This window comes from Macrotis lagotis, chromosome 5, assembly GCF_037893015.1.
Source record: "Macrotis lagotis isolate mMagLag1 chromosome 5, bilby.v1.9.chrom.fasta, whole genome shotgun sequence".
Lineage (NCBI taxonomy): Eukaryota > Metazoa > Chordata > Mammalia > Peramelemorphia > Peramelidae > Macrotis > Macrotis lagotis.
In genome coordinates, this window is record NC_133662.1 from 138,761,787 (window position 1) to 138,788,477 (window position 26,691).

At 36.3% G+C, this 26,691-nt stretch overlaps 1 protein-coding gene and 1 pseudogene across 1 annotated transcript in view; both read left to right on the forward strand.

Moving 5' to 3' along the window:
• TMEM200A (transmembrane protein 200A) overlaps positions 1-26,691 on the forward strand; it is a 242,088-nt gene that overhangs the window by 106,775 nt on the left and 108,622 nt on the right. The window lies entirely within an intron of this gene.
• On the forward strand, positions 10,628-11,512 carry LOC141489378 (small ribosomal subunit protein uS2 pseudogene; annotated as a pseudogene).

Sequence of the window (26,691 nt, forward strand, 5' to 3'; positions counted from 1 at the left end):
ATGTTCCATTGATTTAGGCTTCTCTTTGCCTCCTTCCCTGCAGTCTCTTTAGTCAAAACCAAGCCACACACAAAGGTTTGGTTTTCCTGACACCAAGTTGACAAAAGTAAGATATAATTTTAGAGAACAAAGCCACATTATACAAAATACCACATTGCAGTATGTTCTCTCTAGGGAGAAAATAAGAGTTTAAGTACTATTAAGCTGAAGAACCTTTTCCTGTGCTCCAGTTCAACTTCCCTTTTATAATTAAGCTATCATTCTCTCTTCTCCCACACTTTCCTTTTCAGCCTTGCCCTCTGGTTAGCCATTTTTTCCGTTGTGCATACCTTATGAAAGTAATAATTTTTGAGTTTCAAAATGTTCCCTAAAAGAAGCTTTTCTCCATAAAAAGAATGAAACCATAGAGATCTCAGCAACAAAAAAATCATTTAAAAATGGTGTGGAGCTGAACCTACAATCCATTCAACAAATGTTTATTAAGACCATGGCATGTACCAGGTGCTATGATAGGCATTGGTAAAACCAAGACAGGAACAAACATTTGCAGTTTTCAAGGATCATGAGTAAACACCTTGTATACATACAAAGTGTGATGAGGGCTCTTTCATACAGAAATAACAGAGTTGTTCTTCCTGGTTGGGACTAATTAAATGGCATGGGGGAGGGGACATGATTAGAAAGCAGTAGGATCAAAATGAACTTCCCATAAGAGCTGAACCTTGAACTTGGTGTTGTTGGGGGGTCCCTTCGTTATATCAAGTTGGCAGCTAAGTGAAGGATGAATTGGAGGAGGCAGGTATTGCTAACTGGGAGGTGACTGGAATAATCATGGTGAGAGATGACCAAAATCCAAAGTATAAGAAAACTGAGAAGAACCTGGGGCAAAATGATCTGTGAAAAGACTTAGCTGTCTAGTTCAACTCCATCAACTTACTGAAGAGGAAATTGAGGCCCAGAAGGTTATGACTTATCTTAGTTCACACAGGTAATAAATGACAAAGGTTATAATTGAAGGTCTCTAGTTGATAGTGTTACTCTATAATGAGTGGGCTATGACCAGAGCAGTCTGGTGAGGGATTTTAGCAGGGATTTATTTTACTTTCATCTATTATTACTCTTTCTTGTCTGGCAGGTGACACTGCCACCTCTCTATGATAGACAAACATCTAAATTACTGCATGATGAATTAGTGTCTGTTTTACTCTTAGTTCACAGAAGAGTGTTAATAGTGAATTGCTCTCAGTAAACCTTTGCAGTAGTTCTTACGGCCTTGCTTGAATTCAGCTGCTCTACTTTAATAGAAAAAATTTATTTAGGTTAAGACTGAAGCATTCTTAGTTTCAAAAATTGATGGACTTTCTTATGCTCTAGAAACCTCAATGTTCACTTTTCTGTCTCTGCATTTGAAGGTTATTATAATAGAGAAAGACATTATATAGAGAAGACATCTGACTTCAGGACATTGAGTATGTCATATGTGGCCAGTCCAACTATCTTATCCAAATGAGAAGAGATAAATTATCAATTAACAAATGATTGTGGTGATGCATGATTTCTTGTAAACATCTTATAGATCAAATGACAGCTAGGCAAAATAGTGGAAATATACAGTGTAACACATGTTTGTAATGCACATACACACATGTATATATCATATGTTTGCATGTATGCATATATACATATATATATATAATATAAATATACTGTCTATAGTATAACTGATAACCGAGAGGGAAAATCTTTCATTTTAGGGAATATAGCATATATCAATTTGCTATGGACAGCACCTTCCAAGAAGACAAATATAGGAAAAATTAATAGATTTCCTGGAATATAAGATGTGTTAGGAATCTTATCGGATAAGTTGCATGTGGGTATGCATATATAAACACACACACACACACACACACACACATATATATGTATATGTAAAGTAGGATTTTATACAAAATCACTTATATATGATCTATGCACACATACACACAAAAGCATGTGCATACATACACATCATGCATATATATTCCTCTGAGTATTTGTGTGTATCCATATATAACATATTTGGAGTCAGGAAATAAGTTCAAGTCTTGCTTTAGACATTTACCATTACTTAAATATTTGAATTTTTTTAGTTTTCTAACACTTTCATTTTTATACTCCTAATAAAAAAATTGTTGAAATGAAAGGTATGGCTATTTTTATAACTTTTATTTTGTATTGCTGGATTGCTCTCCCCTCACTTTATAAACACATATAAGGACATATATGATGATGATGATGATGATGATGATGATGATGATGATGATGATGATGTTTGTCCTTCATTCTCAAAGAAGATAATTATATCAGGGAAGTGATGCCATGACAAACACATGAATTGGATTTGAGGGGGCGTGTTGCTGTGCTAAGTCACCAGCCTCATTTTCTCCTCCAGAACCATCTGGATCCAGTGGTCAAATATGAATCAGGATGGCTGGAGATGGCCCTGGATGCAAGGCAATCAGGGTTAAGTGCCTTGTCTAAGGTCACATAGTTAGTGTCTATGACTTTAAGTCTAGTGCTCTACCCTTTCTTCCATTTAGTTGCTGCCTTATGTATATATTATATGTATGTATATATTTATACACATATTTATATAGTTTCTGAAAAATTCAACCCACAATAAGTATATATATTTCTAGACAGTGTTGCCAACAGAGTGCCTTAAATTGTCTTTGTGAATTTTATGGAATCTCAAAATAGAATCTCACATATTTTAACTTTGTTTTTTTCTGATGTTCTATTTTATGACCAATTTAGCAATGTGATTCTGTGTAAATCACATCTGGGTCTCAGTTTTCTTGATCTATAAAATGATGGCATAGAACTATAGGTTATCTCTAAGGGCTCTTTTGCTTTTATAATTCTATGCAGATATAAACCTAATATAACCTTTTGTTGAGGAATAATATTTTCAATGTTATATCATCAACTTTAGCCTGACTAATCATTTCTTTGTATTTTGATCTAGACTTTCCTAATAGCAGCCACAGCCCAGGCTTATTAATGGTATTGACCTTTAAAAAACTGTTATTTGAGAGTAATAAATTCCATGAACATGTATTGATGTTACCTATATTTTACTTTCATGCCTCTGATTATTAACTGATAGCAGCAGGTGAGCATGACTTTACAGATCATTATTATTATTATTATAAAAGTAAATTAAGCTGCCATCTACCACCCCTCTACGAATAATATTCCTAACTACAGAAAAGGAGATATGTGTAGGCATCAAAATATAAATTGTGTATTTCCATCTGAGCAAAATATATAAACCATGTATTAATCTGTAGCTATTTTTGTATTATATTTATATATAATATTAAGACTAAAGAGAAAAATTTTTTTAATAAATTCATCAATTAAGAGTCATTTTTAATGGTAAACAATATTTTGGTTGGACTAAAGATGACATTACATGAATAGTGTGGTGTTTAGTATCTGGTAGAAAGAATATTGGTGAGTTTCATATCAATATTTCCTTGTAGCCACCCAACTCAACATTTTCCTATTACTAAAATTTTAAATAAGATGTAGGGTATTATTTTTGCAAACTAACTCCTCTGGTATTTAAAGTTTTTTTTCAATTTTCCACATATTTTTCTGGACTGTTGCATGTTATTCTCACCCACTCCCCCATGCTATATTATGATCAAATAGGACTACTTTACTATTGCCCATTCTTGACAGAAAATTCTTTAGCTCCATACTTTTGTACAAGTGGTCACTCATGCTTGGAATCCCTTCCCTCTTCACTTCTGTTCCTAGAAATTTCTTACTTCTTAAAAATTCAAATCTTATACCATATCCTTTACAGAATTCCCTTCATCATTCACCCAGTTGTTAGTTCTCTCCTCTCCTCCCAGAAACGGCTTTATACTCTTTTTAAAAAAAAATCTATTTCCATGATGTTTATTGCCCCCCAGGAGAATGAAACTCTTGAGGGTTGGAAGATAGGTGGTTCAATGGATAGAACACTGACTCCGGAGTCAAGAACACTTGAATTCTAATCCCATGTCATTGGATACACACAGAATACCATCTATGTGAGCCTGGGAAAGTCATTAACCTAAGTCTGTCTCAGTTTCCTCATGTGTAAATTGGGGATAATATTAGTGCCTACCTCTTAGAATTTCTGTGAGGATCAAATGAGAATATTTGTAAAGCATTTTGCAAACTTAAAATTCTATATAAATGCTAAGCATTTGTTGTTATTAATATTCCCTCAACAGTGATCATAATGTCTAGCATATAATAGCAACTTAATACTGATAAATGTTTGCTGCATTTAATTGGAAAAGAAAAGAAACTATCCTTTGCAATAGATTAAAGGCTTTATCAGCCTTAAAGCTTTGTATAAATATAAGCAGATAAGTGTCAAAGTAGAAGGAAATGGCAAACCACTAGTATCTTTGTCAAGAAAACTCCAAATGGGATTATGAAGAGTTAGACACTACTGAAATGACTCAGTGAAAAATTATAAAAGGACCCTTATTTAATGAAAATAGTAATTGTTCTTCCTTGTTTGTAGTCAGTAGTCCTGGTCTAAGTTTTAGGCTTGGGGGAAAAAAAAAACTAGAACTACTGAGCTGACACTAGAAAGATTTCTCTGTAATGACCTGAAAATACCCTGTTGAGAGAGGTCATATCCAGGAATGGTATTTCTTAAAATAGATATTAGTAATCATGATTTCATACTCAATCTTTATTAGGGATTTTTTTCTTCACTGAAATAATTTTTTGTTTCTAAACTGTCTTCCTATACTTCTGACCTCCTGCACAGTTTCCTGTTCTTTTCATTTTCTTTTCTGTAAGAAAAAAAGTTAAGAATCAAGTTATAGCAAGTGATTCAGTAAACTCAGTGAGCCAGATCTGGCCTCGGAAGAAGGTTTCTTACTTGGACAATGGAGGAAATGGAGAAGAACGAAGACATTTATATGCAGGGCACATAGAGGAGGTCCTTTGCATCCACTAATTCATAATTGATATACATAGGCTATTGGTGATTCATGTTTTGCAGCATGCTCAGCCAACCTGTCACTCTCTTCTGCAGGTGATGATTGACTTTCTTTTTCATTAGACTCCTCTTGCAAATGGGAAAAAAGGGAGGAGTGAAGAGGGTATGACTAAAAAACTGAGTGCATGTATTTTACTCATCTGAAAGGAGAAGGGGGGGAGAAGACAGAAAAAAAATAGACTTCCTGGGGGGAGTAAAAAGAACACATAAGTTGGAGCCAGAAGTCTGGTCCTATGGAACCTATTATATTTCATTTCTTGGAGCCCTAGTTTCTTCCTCAGTATCACAGAAATAATTTTGCTAACTTGCAAGATGTTTCTGATGAAATGATAATAATGATAATGATAAGTACTTTACAGTTATCTCATTTGGTTTTCACAGCAATCAAGGGAAGATGGTGCTATTATTTCCATTTTACAATTGAGGAAATTGAAGAAGACAGAGGTTGTGTGACTTGTTCAGGGTCAACAGCTAATAACTGTCTGAGACTGACTTTGAACTAAGATCTTCTTGACTCCAGGCCTCATACTTGATTCTTCTAGAGGCTACCTAGCTGCTGCAGAATTTATAGAATGCTTCAATATCCACCAGATCTGTGATTTTATATATGTGGGTTATCTACCAGTGTACACTATGATTCCTCAAAGACTTCATAGTTAATCTTTCAGAGTTGCTGTGGCTTAAGAAGTCACTCACCTTCAATAAACCTATTGGTACAGTGGATAGGGCACTGGTCTTGGAATCAGAAGGCTGGGGGTTCAAATCCAAACTTTGACACTTACTAGCTGTATGACCTTGGGCAAATCACTTAACTCTGATTGCCTCTTATTCAGGACCATCACCAGTCATCCTGATTCATATCTGGCCACTAGATTCAGAAGGCTCTGGAGGAGGCACCCCCCTCACTCAAATCCAATTCACATGCTTATCATGGCATCACCTCCCTAATGTCATGGTCTTCTTCGAAAATGAAGGACAAACATTAAGGAGTCAGTAAAATTTAGCAAGACTGGCCCTTTGAAACATCATTAATCTGAAACTTTTCCAGCTCAATAGGACCTGCTCTGCAGGTAAAGTTTTTAAGACTATGGGTTATTTTCATATCACTATAAAAATGCTACATGAGAATATGCTCTTAACTTTATGGCAAATGAGAGAAGGGTGATGTCTAACCAAAGAAGAGGTACTAATGGCCAGACAAAGAAAAGTGACACAGGAAGACTCATGGATGACCTAGAGCACTTTCCAAATCTAAATTTGTGGTCTAGTGATTAAATTAGCTCTACAAATTAACAGGTTCATTAAAAAAATATCATTGGCCTTAGGAAACAATAAAACTCATTTATAGCATATTATGAAGTACTTTAATCAGATAATCTTGATTCAGGAATTTGTAGTTTGGTCGAGGGAAGGAAGGGAAAAAATTTTTGAGGGGAAAGCAGATGGGTGGAATTGGGGAATTTGAATTGTGAGGGTAGAACCCACAAAAAAAAAGGCCCAGATGTTCTAAGGAACATTAAGAAAGAATTTTGAAAGGGAAAAGGAAAGGTAAGTATAACAAACAAACAAAAACAAACAAAAAAACCTTTGAAATTGTGCCTGGAATCTTGCTATGATCCAGCACTATAAATTGCTGCAATTAAGCTCTCAAGACTAGCTTCAATCTATCAATTAACATGAATTCATTAAGCAACTCTCTGTGCAGACCCTTCTACTCACTAGTTTATTAACCTTAGTTTTGTTCAGTTTTGACTGGATCAGTTCAGCATCTCAGGGGTTCAGCCCGTTCTCAACCTATCCAATTTCCCTACCTTACTGAGGAACAGTAGAGGGGGAAGAGAGAGAGAGAGGGAGAACAGGAGTGCACATATTTCCTTGCTCTCTTGCCTTTTGCTTGTTCTTTTCCTTTTAAATCAACAATAACAGATAGCAGTTAGCATTTTTTATCAACTTCATAATTCATGATTTCTACTTCTATCCAATTGATTAAGTTTTTAAAAAGTCCTCCTTACAAACACATATGACTAAAAAAACAAATTCCCACAATGGGCATACCTAGAAACAAATGTCACTTTTGGCATTTTAAGGTCATCACCTCTCTGGCAGGAAGTGTGTGGTTTCATATTCAGTCTTTTGGATTCGGTAGTTTATTATTTCATTGCTCAATGTCTTTCAAAGTTGTTTTCTTTTATATTTTTGTAATCATTATATAAATTGTTCTAGTTTTGCTCTACACCAGTTTCTAGAGTTCTCAATTAACTCTGAAATCATCCATTTTGTTATTTCTTATGGCACAATATTCTTTTATATTCATATAACATAATTTGTTTAATTATTTTCTAATATGAGAATGCTTCCCACCCCATTCCCTTCCCTGCCCTTAGGTTTCAATTTGGCACATATAGAGATACTATTTATATCGTTTGCACCCCCCCCCCTCCCCCTCTTGGTCTGATCTTTCTTTGATCTCTTTGTGGTATAGGTCTAGTAGTGATATTGATGGATCAAAAAGTGTGCAAAGTTTAGTAATTTTTTTTTTATCAAAGTTGCTTTTCAGAATGACTGGATCATGGGGTGGCTAGGTGGCACAGTGGATAAAGCACTGACCTTGGAGTCAGGAGTACCTGGGTTCAAATCAGGTCTCAGACACTTAATAATTACCTAGCTGTGTGGCCTTGGGCAAGCCACTTAACCCCATTTGCCTTGCAAAAACCTAAAAAAAATGACTGGATCAGCTCTCAGATTTACAAAAGGTATACTAAAGTGCTTATTTCCCTTCAGCCCTCTAGTATTTGTCATTTTTTCTTTTTTAGTCATCATTGCCAGTCTAATGGCTTGTTTTAATTTGCATATCAGTAATTATTAGTGATTTAAAGTACATTTTCATATTGTTTTGATAGCTTGTATTTCTTTCTTTGAAAGCTGCCTGTTCATATACTTTTCCCAATTATACAGGGAAATGGCTCTAAGTCTTATAAATTGGAATCAGTTCCTTTATAGAGCACTTTACATATATTGTCTTATTTAGTCCTCACAACAACTCTGTGAAATAGATATTATAATTCCCATTTACAGATGAAAAAACTGAGAGTGAGAGAAGTTAAGTGATTAGTATCACACAGCAGCTACACTCTGAGACAACATTTGAACTCAGATCTACTAATTCCTTCCTTCTATTCACTATGTCATCTAGCTGACTAAGTACCATAGGATTTTCTTGTGCCAGAAGGTTTTAACTTTTTCTTATAACCTCTTAAGCAGTCTGGTGAAGCATATTTTGCCCCCTTCAGAATAATGATTAAATTCATAAAATAAAATACATAGAATTATAAAGAAGTCATCCTTTTATAGTTTTCTAAATATTAAAAAAAGCAAATTCTAAGACCTGTAGAATATATTCTCCTGAAGTGCCAATGTGCTATATGTTTTTAAACACATAGATTGATTCTTATTAAAAGTTGAATTGCATTTGGTTTTTGCCATCTTATGTGGCCCCTTCTCCCAGGGTTCTTTAGAGATATTTTTTCTATCTAGGATGTTAGAGAGGTTATCTTGCTGTTAATTAAAAAAGTAAATTTTAATATAATATAAAATATTTCAGCTAGGAGTAGATAATACAAGTTTTCCAAGGATATTTTATTTTAAAATGTTCTATGATATTTTAAAGTTTTGTTTGAAGTGTTTTGATATTAATTGAATTCTTTAAATCTTATAGAAAGCATACAAGGGATTTAATTTAATGAATTTCTCTGAGCCAAATGGTAGTGCACAGCAGCACATTTGCAGAATCATAAAAATCACAGATATAGTGGATGTTTAGGGAATTCAACAACCAATCTAAATTTTAAAAACCATGCCTAGAATATGGAAATAAGGATGGATAGCAAACAATGAATGTAAGCCCCTAAAATAATCCTCAAAAAAAAAATCCCCAGGCATGCTTAAACCTAGAATAAACTGGGGTTGTCAAGAAAGGTTAAAGGCTATTTGCCTTTTTTAGTTATATTGGGGGGGAGCACAAAATAAGGTATAGGACCACTGCTTAAGATGAATGAAATAATGATAAGCCATGATAGAGACAAGGGTCTACTCAACTCTTATTTTGACAAAAAAGAAAGATTTTTGGAGCAGGATTCCAGGCACAATTTCAAAGTTGTTTTTCTTTTTTTTGTTTTTTTTAATATATACCTTTCCTTTTCCCTTTCATTTTTGGAGGACAAAAACCAAAAATGGTTAAAATCTAAGTTAAATTTGAAGCTAGTATGAGAATTCTTCGTTATCCTGAATGAATTTGTCACCAGTCTCAAATGAATTGCTTCTTCCAGTACTAAAAGAATTGGCAGGTGTGATGGTTAAGCCATGGTCAGTTATTTTGGAAAAATAACTGATTTTCACAAAAAGAGAATGAAGTCTGCATATTATGGGTCAGTGAGTTTGTCGTTGATTTCTGACAAAATTCTAGAATGCATTATTAAAAGGGACAGTAAAAGTATTGATCTCAAACTTCTTCCATGGTTCAAATATGAATCAGACCAGACTTAAACATTTTTCTTTTTGCTACAATAACTCTTAAACTGGTTAAGTAGGGGGAATGCTATAGATTTAGCTTGCCAAAATTTTAACTAAGTGCTTACCAAAGTCTCACGTGTTTTTCTTATGAGTAGAATGGAGATGTGGGTTAGATATTAAGTGGGTTGAGAGATCAAATTGCCTAATGGAAAGAATATTTTTAATGGTTTGGTTTTAACCTTAGGGATATGAGCTCAATCCATTGACTTGGATAAAAGCCTAAATAGAACCAGCCAAATTTAAAGATGAATATCAGAATCCAAAAAAAAGGTGTTTTTACAGACTAGAGCTTTAGGTTGAATGCAATTTGATGAAATTAACTGGGGATAAATGTAAAGTCATTTATTGGGTTCAAAAAGTAAATTTTATAAGAATAAGATACTTTCAGTATTCATCTGAAAATAAGATTTAGACTTTTCATAGATTATAAATTCATTATGATCAATAGAATATAGCACTATATATTGCTATATCACAAGATATAGCAATCTTAAAGATTAATATGATTTTGTTTACTATATTAAAGCATGCAAAATATTCAAGATAGAAAATGAGAGTTTTGCTATATTTTGTACTAGTTAGATTCCAACTGGTGTATCATATTCATTTCTAGATGCTACATTTTAGGAAGGATATAGATTACACCAGAAAGTTTTTCAAATAAGAACAACTACTATTGTGAATGGTCTCAAGATAATGCCTCATAATGATGAATTGAAGAATGAATATATTTACTGTGAAGAAGATAAAATTTAAGGGATAAAAGATAGCTGTCTGCAAGAATATGAAGGTATATTGTTCTATTTGACCTTATAAGAGCAGTGTATGGAGGTCACAAAGATGCCAATTTAGATTTGATATAAGAAAAAATTCCTAATTTGGAAAAGTGAAACAGGCTTCCTTAGAAAGCAGTGGGTAGCCTTTCCACACTGCCCAGAAGAGGGATCCATAAGGCATTGTTCATGGTTTCTGTAGTAACTTTAAAGAGAAACTTTCACAATGTCCAGAGCCCTAGGTGTCTTACAGATGGAGGAGGATGTCCTCAAATTCCTCACTGCAGGGACCTATTTGGGTGGCACCAATTTGGACTTCCAGATGGAACAGTATATCTACAAAAGGAAGAGTGATGGCATCTATATCATTAATTTGAAGAGAACTTGGGAAAAGTTTCTGCTGGCAGCTCCCTCCATTGCTGCCATTGAAAATCCAGCTGATGTTAGTGTCATCTCATCCAGGAACACTGGCCAGAGAGCTGTTCTGAAATTTGCTGCTGTCACTGGCACCACACCTATTGCTAGATGCTTCACCCTGGGCACCTTCACTAACCAGATCCAGGCAGCTTTCAGGAAGCCTCGCCTCTTGGTAGTCACTGATCCTCGTGCAGATCATCAGCCTTTGACTGAAGCATCCTATGTTAACCTTCCAACTATTGCACTGTGCAACACAGACTCCCCACTTCACTATGTGGACATTGACATTCCATGTAACAACAAGGGAGCTCACTCAGTGGGTCTGATGTGGTGGATGCTGGCCCGAGAAGTCCTGCGGATGCGTGGTACCATCTCCCGTGAACACCTGTGGGAGGTCATGCCTGATCTTTACTTCTACAGAGATCCAGAGGAAATTGAAAAGGAAGAGCAGGCCAAAGTTGAGAAGGCAGTGACAAAGGAGGAATTTCAGGGTGAATGGACCGCACCTACCCCAGAATACACTGATGCTCATCCAGAGGTGGCTGATTGGTCTGAGGGCATCCAGGTGTCATCTGTGCTCATTCAGCAGTTCCCTACCGAAGACTGGAGTGCTCAGCCAGCTACTGAGGACTGGTCTGAAGCTCCTACTGCTCAGGTCACTGAATGGGTAGGAACTACCACAGAGTGGTCCTAAGTTTTACCCAGATGCTCTAATAGTGTTGGAAAAATGCTGATGGAAAATAAACATTGGTTTCTTTCAATAAATAAACACTGGTACACTTTCGATTGAGATATTCAAAGATTCACAAACCATTTGTTGGATATGTTACAGAGGAAATTTTTGTTCATGCATGATCCTAACATGACAATAACCTCTGAGGTTCACACCATGTCTAAAATTGCTATTTTGAGTAACATACCAATTTACAATTATTGGTGAAAATTTGCTCTCATATTTGTCTTTAAAACTTTCCTCAAGGTAATTAATATCCATTTTTTATTTTTTAGTAATTTTTACATTCCCTTTCCCTTACCCCAAAGTAAGAACCATGAGAGTTTATAGAATTATAGGATTTAGAGATAGAAGGGAACTTAGTTTTCATTTAATCTAATTCTTTCAATATGTTTTAACTGAGGCTAACAATTGAGGTTCTTAAGAGGTTATCAAATGAGTTTCACACATACAAATGGAGAGGAGGGAACAGATGTGGAAGTTGGTAGCAAGGTATATATATCAGATAAGTAAACATATTTCTTCTGAAATCTACAGGAATGATCTTTTTTAAAATTGATTTTTGTTAAAGATATTATTTGAGTTTTACAATCCCCCCCCATCTTACTTCCCCGCCCCCCATGGAAAGCAATCTGTCAGTCTTTACTTTGTTTCCATGTTGTACCTTGATCCAAATTGGGTGTGATGAGAGAGAAATCATATCCTTAGAGATCAGACAATAAGATATCTGTGTTTTTCTAAATTGCATGGGATAGTCCTTGAACTTTGTTCAAACTCCACAGCTCCTTATCTGGATACAGATGGCACTCTCCTTTGCAGACAGCCCCAAATTGTTCCTGATTGTTGCACTGATGGGATAAGCAAGTCCTTCAAGCTTGAACATCACTCCCGTGTTGCTGTTAGGATGTACAGTGTTTTTCTGGTTCTGCTCATCTTACTCAGCATCAGTTCATGCAAATCCCTCCAGGCTTCCCTGAAATCCCATCCCTCCTGGTTTCTAATAGAACAATAGTGTTTCCATGACATACATATACCACAGTTTGCTAAGCCATTCCCCAATTGAAGGACATTTACTGGATTTCCAATTCCTTGCCACCACAAACAGGGCTGCTATAAATATTTTTGTACAAGTAATGTTTTTACCTTTTTTCCTCATCTCTTCAGGGTATAGACCCAGTAGTGGTATTGCTGAGTCAAAGGGTATGCACATTTTTGTTACCCTTTGGGCATAGTTCCAAATAGCTCTCCAGAAGGGTTGGATGAGTTCACAGCTTCACCAACAGTGTAATAGTGTCCCAGATTTCCCACAACCCTTCCAACAATGATCATTATCCTTCCTGGTCATATTGGCCAATCTGAGAGGTGTGAGCTGGTACCTCAGAGAAGCTTTAATTTGCATTTCTCTAATAATTAATGATTTAGAGTATTTTTTCATATGGCTATGAATTGCTTTGATCTTCTCATCTGTAAATTGCCTTTGCATATCCTTTGACCATTTGTCAATTGAGGAATGGCTTTTTGTTTTAAAAATATGACTCAGTTCTCTATATATTTTAGAAATGAGTCCTTTGTCAGAATCATTAGTTGTAAAGATTGTTTCCCAATTTACTACATTTCTTTTGATCTTGCTTACAGTGGTTTTATCTGTGCCAAAGCTTTTTAATTTAATGTAATTGAAATCATCTAATTGGTTTTTGGTGATGTTCTCCAACTCTTCCTTAGTCATAAACTGCTCCCCTTTCCATAGATCTGACAAGTAAACTAGTCCTTGATATTCTAATTTTCTTATAGTATTGTTTTTTTCTTCCATACTAACTTCCAATTATCCCAGCAGTTTTTATCAAAGAGGGAATTTTTATCCCAATGGCTGGATTCTTTGGGTTTATCAAACAGCAGATTACTATAATCTTCTCCTGCTTTTACACCTAGTCTATTCCACTGGTCCACCACTCCATTTCTTAGCTACAGGAATGATCTTAATGGGAGAAGAAACTCTCCTGTTAGAGAGAGAGAAATAAAGAAGAGAGAGAGGGAGAGATGGAAAGATAGAGACAGACACCTATAGATAGACAACAAACAAGACACTCTGAGCTTAATTCCTTCAGAGACTTGCTTCAGAGAGCAAGAGCCCTCAGATTTACCTTTGAGCTTAAATGTTCTTCAGTTTTCTCATTCTCCTCTAAACTATAATGTAAATATCTATATGACTGACATTCTCTTTTTTTTTCTCTCAAGACAAAGGTACATAAAATAAGTTTAAGTATTTTTTTTCCTTCAGGTAAACATCTGATCTTGCAAGTCTTTCTATCTCTCTGTCAACTCTAAACCCCTTTCATGGGTATTAAATAAATGTCAAGATCTCTTCTTAGAGTCATCGAATTTCAGAATTGGAAAATATTTAAACACTCATCTAGACAAGCCATAAATTAACAGGGATTATATAGATATGTCTTATATGTCTATGTCTATGTTAGCCTTTGAAGTAGTTAGTTCTTGAAGATCCCCTGGAATGATTACTGTGCTACTTTCTATTCCATTTTAGGACAGCTGTAATTCTAGAAAGGTTTTCTTTATATTAAGTTGAAATTTTCTTCTCTGCCCTTCTGCCCATTGCTTTGGTCAATGTAGGAAGAGAAACTGATGTTTGTTTATTCTTTAAGAAGATCATGCCTTCAGGGGTGATACCATGACAAGTACATGACTTAGATTTAAGTGAGGGGATTCTGTGCTAATTCTCACTTTCTGCTCCAGATCTCCTCCTCTCATCTAGGTCCAGTGGCCAGATATGGATCAGGATAACTGGATGCAAGGCAAGGTCACACAGTTAGTAAGTTTCGAGGGCCAACTCTGAACTCAGATCCTTTTGACTTCTTCCTCTAATCAAGGAAACTAATAACTAATCAAACATCAATCTGTCTGTACAATTAATGATGCAGATGTCAGTGACATCGACCAAATCCTGGGCCATAAAATACAGCCTCATTTTTGCTTTTTTGATTATTGTAAGACTTGTATCCTGTAATTGTCAGTTCTGTAGTATGTTTTATATATTGGAAAGCTTATTTACTGACATTTTGTTCTTTTTAAGCTAGGAGCTCATCAGCCAGGAGACATCTACTATCTATCCCTAGGGAGAAAAACCACAGAATCTTTTTCAAAAAAATAATAGACATTTATTTTCTTATCCTCCAACCCCCATCACCAATTAAAAAAGCAAAAAGAAAAGCAAAAGAAGAAAAAAAAGCCTTACATCAAAAATGCAGAATCAAGCAAAATTAATTTTCCTATTGGCCATGTGCCAAAGTATATCCTACATCTTGAATCTATCATCCCATTGTCAAGAAAAGTGTCATAGATCCCCCATCAAGTAAAGAATCCACAGAGGAATTCTGCCATTACCTTTTCAAAGCTGTTTCTCCAATTTTAGCTGATCCTAGATATCTTCCTGGAACCAAATCCACAGTCAGACAACTCCTTCAGAGCTATTATAATGGTTTCAATATGCCTTTCCACAAACTAATAAAAGGCACTTTACAACTCTGTCTTTTTCATCTAAGATGAAATTCATAGAAGCAATCCTTGGTTTCCAATATAAGGACATTGTTTTATAATAAAAGAAGACAGGGTTTGGAGATTGAAAAGGACTATTTAAATCCTGGCTCTCTCTTTTATTAGTTTGATACTATTGGTGACCCACTTACCTCAGTTTTATTTTTATAAAATGGGAATAGCAACAATTGTAATATCTATAGAAGAACTTATTGAGAAGATCAAATGAGATTACATACAAGGTATTATATACATACATTTATGTGTGTGTGTATGACATACACTTATATGGAATAGATGTCTCTTTCTGAGTGTCATTGTTTTTTAATATTATTTTCATTTTTTCAAATTATATACAAAGATAGTTTTCAATATTTGTCTTTTTTTGTAATATTTTTATTTCCACATTTTTCAACTCCTCTCTTTCCTCCCCCCTTCCCCATGACAGTGAGTAATGATCTGATGTAGGTTGTACTTATAAAATCATATTTAGCACATTTCCTTATTGGTCATGTTGTGAAAGAAGAATAAGAGTGAAGGAAAAGAAAATCCAATTTACCAGGAGCGGAGCCAAGATGGCAACAGGAGAGGATCGTATCTTAGGTGCTCTCATTTAAAACTTATAAGCTAAGGACTCTAAATAAATTTTTTTGAGAGACAGAACCCACAGAGGGATCCAATGAGGCAGTTCTTCAACCCAAGGTAACCTGGGAAAGAGTGGAAAGGCTTGGCTCCACGGGGTTGGAGAGGTGGCCCACCAGAGTGAAGGAACTTCAGCCTCCTGGAGGCAGCCCCAAGGCACTGGGAGCCATGACTCTCAGCAGCGAGGGCAGTTTCTTGACTTACACCCCAGGGATCATCAGGCACATCTTGGGGGATCAGCGGGGGGTACCTCTGCCAGAGTGAGCACATGAAGCCCAGACCTCAGGGCACACAACAAGCAGCTTGGCCCTGGCAGCCCAGATCCAGGAACCCAAAGCAAGCAGAGCCCATAAGCAGGAGCCCCCAGGGCATGAGTGCTGAACCTAGGGAGGGGAGTGGAGAGAGACTTCCAAGCTCTGTCCTCTGTCCCTGGAACAGGACTCTGGGGTTCTGACCACATTCAGATCCTGATCTCAATCTAGGCCCCCATAGAACAGCAAGGACCACCCCACCTCAGCCCCATGGGGTGCACTTATGGACATTCACACACCAGGAGGGAAGACAGAGCCTCCCACACTGAGATCCTTGTGGGGGGGGTGTCCCTGATAATAATCAAAAGCTCAGGAAAACACCCCAAAACCAGGCTCAGGCTGGAGAAATGAGTAAGCAGAAAAAAAAGAGGAACACCGTTGAGAAATAGTTTGCCTGTGATCCCAAGAAGGATCAAAACACTCAATCTGAAGATGAGGAAGTACAAGCTCCTGCATCTAAAGATTCTAAGAAAAACATAAATTGGGCTCAGGCTATGACAGAGCTCAAAAAAGACTTTGAAAATCAAGTGAGGGAGATAGAAGAAAAATTGGGAAAAGAAATGAGAGAGATGCAGGAAAAACATGAAAATGAAGTCAGCAACTTAATCAAGGAGATCCAAAAAGATGCTGAAGAAAATAACATCTTAAAAACCAGCATAGGTCAAATGGATAAAACAGTTCAAAAAGTTATTGAGGGGAAGAATGCTTTAAAAAGCAGAATTGGCCAGATGGAAAAAGAGATAAGAAAGCCCTCTGAAGAAAACAAATCCTTCAGACTAAGAATGGAACTGAAGGAGGCTGCTGATTTTACGAGAAATCAGGACACAATTCTTCAAAACCAAAAGAATAAAAAATTAGAAGAAAATGTGAAACATCTCATTGAAAAAACAACTGATATGGAAAACAGATTTAGGAAAGGTAATTTAAAAATTATTGAAATACCTGAAAGTCATGATCAGGAAAAGAGCCTTGACATCATTTTCAAAGAATAACTATAGGAAAAATTGCCCTGATATCCTAGAAGCAGAGGGCAAAATAGAAATTGAGAGAACCCACTGATATACCCAAGAAAGATCCAAAAAAACATCTCCTAGGAATATTATAGCCAAGTTCTAGAACTCCCAAGTCAAAGAGAAAATATTACAAGCAGCCAGAAGGACACAATTTAAATATTGTGGAGCTGTAGTCAGGATCACGCAGGACTTGGCAGCAACTAGATTAAAAGCTCATAGAGCATGGAATATAATATTCCAGAAGTCAAAAGAGCTTAGAATGTAATGCAGAATCAACTACCTAGCAAAACTGAACATCCTCTTCCAGGGAAAAAGATGGACTTTCAATGAACTGGGGAATTTCAAATGTTCCTGTTAGAATGGCCAGAGCTGAACAGAAGGTTTGATCTTCAAATACAGGACTCAGGTAAAGCATAGAGAGTGGAGGAGAAGGGGGAAAATATGAGGGACTTAATGATGATGAACTACATGTATTCCTGCATAGAAAAATGATACTGATAATACTCATATGAACCTTCTCGTTTAATAGAGCAGGTAGAAGGAGCTTTTATAGATGAAGCACAGGAAAAAGCTGAATTTGAAGCTATATTGTGGTGTAAAAACGGAGTCAATAGATAAAAGGGAAATGTAATGGGAGAAAGAAAAAGGAGAGGAGGAATAGGCTAAGATATTTCATACAATAAGATTTTTCTTTATTACAATGAGCTATTGCAATGATATGGAAGGGGGGAAGGCAAGGAAGAATGAGGGAATCTTCGCTCTCATCAGAGGTGGCTAGGAGAGGAAACAGCATATATACTCAATGGGGTATAGGCATCTGGAGTAAGAAGGAGAGAAAGGGGACAGGGGGAAGGGCGGATGTGAATGATGAAGGAGAGGATAGGCCATGGGGGAAGAGTGGTCAGATATAACACATTTTCTTTTTTACTTCTTGCATGGGGCTGGGATTGGATGGCCTCTCTGGGACCACAGGGCCTAAGGGATGGTGTGTGGGCTTGGGACCTCTTGGTCCCAGGGCCAGGGATCTGTCTGCTGCACCACTCAGCTACCCTACAGCAGAGACAGAGTGAAAAGAGAGAGAAAATATTGTACATGTTAGTGGAGAAGTACAAATGGAGGGAGTTACGATCAGTAATGGCAACAGTGGAAAAAATATGGAAGTAACTTTTGCGATGGACTTATCATAAAGAATGTGATCCACTCACAACAGAGCTGGTGGTGTTGGAACACAGACTGAAGAACAATTATTATTATTATTATTATTTATTTATTTATTATTTTATTTGGGGTGGGGGGTTTCAGGGCAAATGTGGCTGGGTGGCCTGCCTGGGGCCACAGAGTTGGGTGATTGTTGGGTGTCTGAGGCCAGATTTGGCCCCAGGTGCTCCTGGCTTAGGGGCCAGTACTCTGTCTACCACCTGGCCACCCCTGCTATTATTATTACTATTTTATTTTATTTTGGGTCTTTTTTTTGTTTATTTTTTGCAGAGCAATGGGGTTAAGGTGGCTTGCATGGGGTCACACAGCTGGGTGATTGTTGGGTGTTTGGGGTCATATTTGGGCTCAGGTGCTCCTGGCTCCAGGGCCGGTGCTCCGTCCATTGTACCACCTGGTCATGCCTACAATTATTATTTTTTTATTTTAATTTTTTTCTCTCCCCTTTACTTTATCACTCATGCGGGTCTATATTTTTTGGGGGGAGGGGTAATTATGTTTACTCTTAAACAAGAATATTTTAGTAATGTATAAAATGTATAAAAAAACATTATTTTACAAAATAAGAATAAATAAATAAATGAATGAAGAGTAAAGGGAAAAAACCATGAGAAAGAAAAAACACAAAACAAGTTTTAGAGTCTGCATTAGACTACATAGTTTTTCCTCTTGATGTGGATGGAATTTTCTATTACAAGTCTTTTAGAATTGTCCTTGATCACTGAACTACTGAAAGGAGCTAAGTCCATCATAATTGATCATCACACAATGTTGCTGTTAATGTAAATAGTATTCTCCTGGTTCCTCCCTTCACCCAACATCAGTTTGTGTAAATTTTTTTTCTGGCTTTTCTGAGGCTAGAATAATGACTTCTTACAGAAAAAATATTTTTCTATTATTTTCATATACCATAATTCAGTTACCTTTTTCTAAATGATGGAGAATTTCCAATTCTTTGCCACTACAAAAAGAGCTGCTACAAATATTTTTGTATATGTGTCATTTACTCCTTTTTTTTTTTAATGATTTCTTTAGTATACAGACCTAGTTGTGGCATTGCTGGATCAAAGAATATGTACAATTTAATTGCCCTTTTGGCATAGTTCCAAATTGTTCTCCAGAATGTTTAGATCATGAGGGCAGCTAGGTGGCACAGTGGATAGACCACTGTCCCAGGAGTCAGGAAGACCCGAGTTCAGAGTGATGGATCAGGTCACAACTCCACCAACAGTTCAGTAGTGTCCCAGTCTTCCCACACCTCCCCTCTAACATTGATAATTTTCCTTTTTTCATTGTTTTACCAATCTGATAGGTATGAGATTGAACCTCAGAATTGTTTCTCTGATCAATGATAATTTCAATCATTTTTATATGACCACAAATAGATTTGATTTTTTTCATTTCAAAACTGCCTTTTCATCAACTTTTACCATTTTCAATTGGGGAATGACTTATATTCTTATAAATTTGACTTAGTTCTCTATATTTAGAAATCAAGTCTTTATCAGAAGCACTAGCTAAAAATTATCTCCCAGCTTTCTGTGTTTCTTCTAATCTTGGTTGCATTAGTATTATTTATGCAAAACCTTTTTAATTTGATGTAATCAAAATTATCAGTGTTGCATTTTATAATGTTCTCTATCTCTTGTTTGACCATAGATCACCATAGATCTAATAGATAAAACTATTTCTTGTTCTCCTAATTGGCTTATGGTATCACTCTTTATCCTGTATCCATTCCAATCTTATCTTGGTATAGGGTATGAGATGTGGGTTTCCTGCTTAGTTTTTGTCATACTGGCTTCCTGTTTTTCCACCAGTTTTTGTCAAATAGTGAGTTCTTAGCCCAGAAATTGAAATCTTAGGGTTTATCAAACAAGACATGAGTAGTCATTTACTGCTGTTTCTTTGTACCTAATCTGTTCCACTAGTCTACTACTCTTTTTCTTAGCTGGTGATAAAGTGTTTTGATGACTGCCATTTTAGAATATAGTTTTAGAATGGCTACTATGGCTAGGCCACCTTCTTTTGCATTCTTTTTTCATTAATTCCCTTGATACTCTTAATCTTTTGTTTCCTCAGATGAATTTTGTAATTATGTTTTCTAGTTTTTTGGAAATATTTTTGGTAGTTTGGTATGGCATTGAATAAGTAATTTAATTTAGGTAGAATTGTCATTTTTATTGTGTTAGCTGAACCTACCCATGTGTGTGACTTTATAACAAATAAATTGTATAAACACAGTCCTCAATATTTTTTGGAGGCAATTAAGAGAAGTTTTCGTAGTTTTTCTGTTTTAGTAGAAAATATTCAAATATCTTTAAAGGACTTTAAAACAATTAATATAGTTTTACAACTTATAGAAGAAAGGGTCATAAAAGTAAATTGCAATGCTGTGATGCTGAGACTACCCAGGACAGGACAATAACTATGGGATGGGAAAATATTAGGTATTCATACAACTAGATTTGGGTTTTACAAATAACTATTAGTTTCTCTCAAAAACTAACACTGGGGCAGTTAGGTGGTATAATGGATAATGCATTGACCTTGGAGTCAGGAGGATCTGAGTTCAAATTCATCCTCAGACACTTAATAATTTCCTACCTGTGTAACCTTGGGCAAGCCACTTAACCCCATTGCCTTGCAAAAACAAATTTAAAAAGTAACACTAAAGATCATCCAGATCAGTAGTTCCCATTGGTTTAAGATCAGATTTGGTTTGCAACCTTGGATTTGTGGTCTTTTGATGCTGGTTCAAGGGTTACATGCTAAAAATTATTAATGGCTCCTTAAGCAGTAAATAACTGAAGAATATTATGAACAGTACATTAAATTACTTTGAACATTCTTGTAATGGACAAAGTAACAAGTAACAAAAAACATTGAGAACCCCTAATCTGGGTCATCTAGTCCCTTGCCCCTACCCTTCCCCTTCATTTTATAAAACTAAGGCCTAGAGGTAGGAAGTGACTTGACCAAGATCTAATGGGTGGAAAGTAACTGAACCAGCATCTGAACCCAGGTCTTCTTTCTATTCTGTTTAAGGGGAGGAATAAGTCTACCTGGAAAAGTCCAAATACTTGAGAAACGTTTTTTCTTTTTTCCAGCAGTTATGATTTTGTTTGTAAAGGGCCTTAATTCTCAAAATATTGTGATTTTAGGACCCTTGGGGATCTCTGATATCCTTTTGGGAACTGTCAAAAATCAAAGCTATTTTCATAGCAACAATAATAATATATAATATTGATAATGATAGCAATATGATGAAAATGATAATATTTTTAATATGGTAAATATCAAAAGACATTATTGGGGTGTGTTGGAAATAGTTCATAAAAGTTTTCTGCTAAATTTTCAATGTGAACAGTTACATCTCAGAAATCAGAAAAGGCTTATATAGCAGGGACTGTATTATTGTTTGTTAATTCTCAAGGCCTAAGTAATTGGTGGACAAAATGTTATCAATGAAGATTTCATTTTTCCCCCTGGAAAGCTAGTTGTGAAACATTGACTAATATATCCTTGCATATACTCCATATAAACAAATTTTTGGTGGGGAGGGGTTTTGTTGCCTGAGAGAGAGAGAGATCTAAGTTCAAATTATTTACCAAGGGTAAATAGCCATAGTATTTTAGAGGATGGACTTGAATGTGGTCTTTCTGACTCACACATCTAGAATTCATCAATGTTCTTTGTATCACAATGACCCCTGTGACTTATTCTTTGTCCATTACCCTCTACTATTTCTCTGAGGGAGAAAATGTTAGCTTAAATTCATGGTTTATTAAATTCAATGATTTACCATATTTCCCCATGTATAAGATGCACCACTTTTTGAAAAATTGGGGGTCCAAAAACTAGGAGCATCTTATACAGTGCTTATAGATTTTTTCATTTACATTTCCTGATTTTTTGCAATTGTTGTCTTTGCACTCATTGTTTCACATTTGTTACTGGCATATTAAGTGATGTTTTGCCATATTTGGCCCAGAAATGGCTCAAAAAATATTTTTGTCTAGTGCTAAATTCAAGTTAAAAGTGATCCAAAAAGTGTGAATGGAAATCATGCTGCTGAACATCAGTGCTGTCCTCCTCCAACTGAATACAGGAAGAAGAAACCCAACTGAAAATGCCCCAGCAGAAGAAGGCCATGAGAGGCAAGTCAGTCAAATGGCCTGGGTTTGAGAGGGAACTGGAGACATAGATTGAAGAGCAAAGGTCCATTGGAATTCCTGTGTCCACAAAGATGGTTCAACAGGAGGAAGAATTGCTGATGAAAAGTGACTGATAGGGGCAGCTAGGTGGCGCAGTGGATAGAGCACCGGCCCTGGAGCCAGGAGTACCTGAGTTCAAATCTGGCTTTAGACACTTAATAATTGCCTAACTGTGTGACCTTGGTCAAGCCACTTAACCCCATTGCCTTGCAAAAAAAGCTAAAAAAAAAGAGACTGATTTCAAAGGAGGATACAATTGGTGATTCAAGTTCATGAAGTTCATGAAACAGAATGAACTAACCATGTGTCCATGCACCAGACTTGCCCAGGTAGAGTTTGTGGTCAACCCCAGAGAAGAGCACAGACAGGAGAGTAGTCAGAGCCTCTCCCTAAGACAGTGATACATCATCAAACACAGATGAGGACAAGCTAATGGATGAGAGACAGTGATGAGGAGTTGTATGAATTCTATGATGAATAAAATCTGAGTTTAATAACTTTATGTAATACATTTTTTTCAAATTTTGGGCCCCAAAATTAAGGTGCATCTTATACTTGTGGAAATACAGTAACCAACACTCTACTGGCTCACTTTTTATGCTTTAATAAATATCTTGGTTCTCTCAAACTCACAGCTTTCCGTATAGATTCAGGTAGTCTCCCCTTCAAGAACCTGAGTAAGCAATCAGGTATACCACCAATGACTGGAAGAACTTGTTCAGATTTTTGAATAGCTTGGGTTACATAAAGTTGAAATCAAATTTTTACTCTGGGGGAAATAAGTTCCTAATTTCTTTTATTCTATACTGAAAGTGTCTCCTACTGTGTCTCAGCATGGATTTTCTTTTTCCTAACAGCTCATTACTGATCTGTTATTTGGCAATTCTTGCTTTCTGTCGTTCTCATAGCTTTTTAAACTGGAAGTGCCGTTGTTCTGCATCCCTGTTACAGAGATAGTAATTGGTGAGGGACCATTTTTTAACAGTTTGTCAACCTGGCAGATTTTTGAAGGCATCACTCACAAAAGGACAAATATAGTTTCCAAATGCAATTGCTATTCCTGGTAATTTATGTATTTCCTGGATTTTCGAAGAAAGCATTTAAAAAAAATACTTGACCTTAAAAAGACATTCTCTATTGGGTTTATTAGTGCTAATTATCACAGTCTTTATGTCATCCTTTGGTTGTTGAACTGTCACATCGAAGAATTCCTCTTTTTCACTTAGTCCAAAATGAGGTCTTTAGAATATACACAAAAGCCCAATTTTCAAATATGCCTCAGAGAAGTAATTGTTCAACCAGATCCCTAACAAGGACTTTTTGAGCTGGAGGCAGTGTGTAAAAGAGCAGGGGATGAGCAAAATGGAAGGTTGCCTGGGATATGACCACAGGGGAAAGGGAGCATGCAATGGTATACCTCAAAGTCTCTGAAGTATTGGTGAGGTAGGAGACAGGAAGAGAAGGTCACTAGGGATGGCTAACAGGATGACTTCTGTTATTTTTGTTATTTGTTATTCCATGGGGCAGCAGTGGATAGAGTGCTGGTAAAGTCATAAGGACCTGGGTTCAAATTTGACCTCAGACACTTTCTAGTTGTATGAACTGGGTAAATCTTAACACTGTTGGCCTCAGTCTTCTTATTTGTAAAATGATCTAGAGAAGGAAATGGTAAACAACTGTGGTATCTTTGCCAATAAAATCCCAAATGGACCCAGAAAGCATCAAGTTTGCCTGAAAACAACAAAATATTTTGGTTTCAGTTTATCTTGACCTGCTTATTATCCATTAATTCTTTTATCACCATGTTCTTGTTACTTTCCCCTCAGTCTCCTTTGTTTTCAGCTTTCTTTATTTAGATTACCACCGGAAACCTGTTCCAATGAAGACAGAGTACTGTTCTACAATTGACCTCATTAGCAACGAAATGATTCTAATTCAGTCCTTTAAAATGCTAAAAGTAATCAGATGAACTACCTTTCTATCTTTTACTATAGAAAGGCTCAAAATCCCACTATAGAGAAGAATGGGGAACTCAGGGAGACTCAAGATACCTGAGTGGTTTGCTCTTTCTTCTTTCTCCCATCCTCAATCCTTTCTTTCTCCTACCCATCATTATCTCATTCACCCCAATTTTTGAGTGTTTTTTGCTTTCAAAGTCATAGAGATTCTTTCAAGTGATTTTTGGAACTTGAAATCCCAGCTTGAATGTATTCAAGGTCTCTCTCTGGCCTGTTCTGAAGGAAGTCAATGATTCACTCCTGGGATCCCAAAATTCTAAGATCTACTTATCTCTCTTTTAAGTCATGAAAAGTTATCCTCAATGGATGTCTTCAGTCATTTATATGTTTAAAAATAGTATTGGGACAGTTAGGTGGCATACTGGATAGAGAATCAGACCTGGAGTTAGGAGGACCTGAGTTTAAAATCGGGGCCTCAGATGCTTACCTAGCTGTGTGATCTTGGACAAGTCACTTAACCTTGTTGCCTTATAAAAAAAAACTAAAAGAAAAGAATGGTATTGAAATGCTACTAAAGTATAAAAGTTATTTGTATCATCTATTAGCAAAAATGTGAAAAAATAAAACTATATTTATGTAATTATAAAATGTCTAAATTATAAAAAGCAAGCAATGGCTGTCATAGCCTCAGTCACAATTGTGTTACTTTCTGCAGAATCAGAGAAATTAAAGCTAGAAGGAACCTTGAGGCTCAATTAAGCCAACCATTTATATTACAAATAAGAAAACTGAGACACTATGGGGTTAAGTGATTTGCTTAAGGCCACAAAGGTAATATGTGACTTTGTTTTTGTTTTGGGTTCATGCAGTTATGGGGGGAGGAATCCTAATGTTTAGATGCAATTAATTTTGACTTTGCATATTCAGACACTTTTGTATTTTGTAATAAATTTTTAAGCCTTGGAATAAAAATCAAAACATGAATAAGGGCAATGTGAAAGGAATGCAAATGAAAACTTCCAATCAACTAGAGAGGAGAGTGAAGCTAGGTGTTATAAGGGACCAGCATGTTAGAATTAGTTCACTGAAAACCATCCTGGCTTCTGGTGATAAATAGCACAAAACATGTGTTCCACTGAAAAATGATCCTCAAGGTTATTCTCAGGACTGTCTATGGAGTCTGTTAATTCCAGCTCAGGGCACCAGCCCCAATGGCAGGCCAAGGAAAAAGGAGAAAAAGATATTACCAGCAGCTATTGCCAGGAAAACACCTGAATCCTCCCTGTCAATGCTGCAGCTTGTTTACCTGGGACAAAACACAGATATACAGAGAGACAAAAACCCATACAAAATTGAGGGGAGGAAAATGGGAAGTGGATGACACGAAGACAATAAGAAAATTCAGCTGCGGTGATTGTGTTTTTTGGATGAGAAAAAGAAAGTCTGCCTTTTGTCTTGTAAAGGCTGAGAGGATTGGAGGGGAAGGTGAATCAAAATACCTTTCCCTATAAGATTAATTTATCTCTACTCTACTGTCTACGTTAAAAAAAATGTGTATAAGTATTGCAGAATGTAAGATCCTTGAGGGCCAGCACTGTTACATTTTCATCTTTTTGTCTGGATCACCTACATAGTACCTGGTCTTTTAAAAGTAGGTGCTTCAGGGGCAGCTAGGTGACACAATGGGTAGAGCACTGGCCCTGGAATTAGGAGTACCTGAGTTCAAATGCAACCTCAGAAACTTAATAATAACCTAGCTGTGTGGCCTTGGGCAAGCCACTTAACCCCACTGCCTTGCAAAAACCTAAAAAACTAATAATAAAAGTAGGTGCTTCATAAACACTTGTGTGATTGATTAAATGACTAGGACAGCTTCAGGACCTTGAGTTATTTTGTTGTGTTGCAGCAGAGGTCAGAGGAGAGTGAAAATAGAAGCCAGAGGAAGAGACTGCTTTTGAAAGAAATCTCCTACCTCAGCCCCAGAATGTCCCAATCTGAGGCAAAATCCCATTCACTCTGTACTTAGAGTCAGCACAAAACAACATCTCTCTCACTTGCCAACTGCCTCATCCATAATTCTTCTGTAAGTATTATAGACCAAAGGTTCTGGGCAATATTTGTTTCCATTGCTTAGGAAGGCTTATATTTTATTCATTTTTCAACTGAATGTGTCAGTATGATCTCCATAATGAGGCTTCCTCAAGTTGTTTCTATGGTCAGATAAAAAAATGCACT